Source organism: Cupressus sempervirens, chromosome 8 (assembly GCF_028749045.1).
Source record: "Cupressus sempervirens isolate cs-2001-9-10 chromosome 8, ASM2874904v1, whole genome shotgun sequence".
In the NCBI taxonomy this organism is placed as follows: Eukaryota; Viridiplantae; Streptophyta; class Pinopsida; order Cupressales; family Cupressaceae; genus Cupressus; species Cupressus sempervirens.
This window is the reverse complement of record NC_143125.1, coordinates 304,412,550-304,414,821: the sequence shown is the minus strand read 5'-3', so window position 1 is coordinate 304,414,821 and position 2,272 is coordinate 304,412,550. Positions and strand designations below refer to the sequence as shown.

Sequence of the window (2,272 nt, the reverse complement as noted above, 5' to 3'; positions counted from 1 at the left end):
CCAAACATTCATTTAGCTTAATAGTATAAGCAAACACAAACTCGTCCATAATATGCCAATATCTTGAATGAGTATGATTATGCTGCTTGAATGACTCTACAACTCATAAATCAAGTTTCATTTATCATTTATCCTAGATGGTTCAAGTGAAGTCACCACTTTCTTATGATGTACACAAGGGGTAGGCCCATTAAATCACATAGTTGCATGAATTATAGTCCTCTTGACTATTACAATTTATCAATCACTAAAGATTCCATTACAACATAGTTTTACTCCCTCTGAATCAATATGATCAAGATCACCAAAGGTTGACTAAATAATATCCTTTATCGGCTCCCTCTCTTTCAAGGCTGCATGAATTTTCAGCCTCCCTTTGAATCTCAATCTTCCTCTTTTCTTGTGAGAACATTCTTAGGGGAAAATATCATGAGATATAGCTTGTATAGAAATATAAATAAGAATGTTAACATCAATTAGGATGATAGTAATTTGACTCGAGCTTGATTACTAACAATAACATAAATTATTGTAACATAATTTATTTTAAATTTTCAATAAAAAGAAGATAACAAAATACTCAATATTTACCATTCATACTCATATAATAAGTCTCTTTATATTTAACAAATATTATATCAAAGTACTAAATATCATTTTGAACTAATGTATATAATTCAAATATAACTATACATATATAATTTATTGCCACATATTCTCAATTATAATATTTCATATAATATTTATTAAATACTTACTATACATCTATCAAAATATTAATAAATAAAATTTAAACAATATACTTCATAATAATAATATGAAGAAGAAACATTAAATCATATACCATGTATACTTACCTTAGTTGGACCAGTGCTGAAAACACAATAGTCCTTTTGTATGTCTTCGTACTTGAGGTCCCAATAGACCTTTGATATATCTAGGCACTAAAAATTAATTGACTATTATATGTAGTTGTCATAGGTACATTATTCCTTACCTACATGTCTTGCATGTAATTATTTCTCCTTGTATGCAAGAATCTATTTACCCTTTCCATGTTGTATTGTTTGCGAGTGTCACATCTTAATGTGGGTGGGACCATATTCTGCATAGTTTGTAGAATTCCCATGGTGGCGGAGTAGGGGAATTAACACTTTTTCATGCTTTGTATGAAGGGTGAGCCAATGAGAAGGGAACCCTCTTTCTCTTTATTTTTGTGGTGGGACCCTATAGTACTTGTGGCAGTCATACATCGAAATGTTATGATGTGATTTACCCTCCTTCATTTTCACATTCATTACCATCAGGATTTTGAATGTCTCTCTTTTATTTTTTTATTTTAAGCAAGCATACTATGTGATAATGTTGAAGTGTTTCTCTTTTAATATCATTGCACTTCATTTGTTGTTTTGTTACTTTAAATAGAGTTATCTCAACCCAACATTAGGAATGTGTAAGAAATATTCAAATTTAAATTTGGTTTATCCATATTCATCACTATTGTATAGTTACTGCATATAATCACATGAAACCATTACATCATTTTGGGTATTGGTAAGAATTCTTCTATCCAAGAAATACGAAAGGCACACAGAAAGTTATCATTGAAGACTCTTCTTGACAAGAAAAATGCCCCAAGAGGAAGGAGGGGATGGTAATTCATCAGGTGACAAGTTCTAGTCCCAATTCTAGTACAATTTGCACATCATATTTAGGTCTTTAGATGGCTTCAAATTACTGGTGCTCTTGTTTCAAATTCTACTAGTTTTTTTGTGAGCCATTTTCCCTTTTTGGAACCCAATTATTCATTGAAAGGAAGTGGACCTTATCAATTTAGTAAGCTTACCAAGTCACACGGGGCACCCTTTTATACCAAAATAGACTACTTTGATAAGGAGTTTCCTCCAAAGAGTTTTGCCAAAGTAGGTTTTGAGATTCAGGTTGAGACGACTTACAATAAGCTTTTTAGATATTGTCATATTAAGATGCAGAGATGTGAATGGGGTATTGCTTTTCTAGACTCCTCATTGTGATAATCTTGAGCGATTTTAGGCATTCAAATCACAATCTGTGACTCTCTTTCCAAATCAAACTTGTTTCCTACATTTTCTTTTCTACATTTGCAACCTTGCTCTGGTACCATGTTAGTTTTTGGATCTCTGCAAACGTAATAACATTTTTTTAGTTCTATGTGTTTTAATTGCAAATTTCCAAGATATATAAATATATCTTCAAGAGGCATGTCTTGTAAAGAGACATGTCTCTATGGTTA

General features: G+C 31.4%; 1 pseudogene; it reads left to right on the top strand.

Annotated features, from left to right (window-relative positions):
• Positions 1–1,535: 1,535 nt before the first annotated feature.
• LOC149542621 (chaperone protein dnaJ 49-like) lies at positions 1,536–2,052 on the top strand (annotated as a pseudogene).
• Positions 2,053–2,272: the final 220 nt, after the last annotated feature.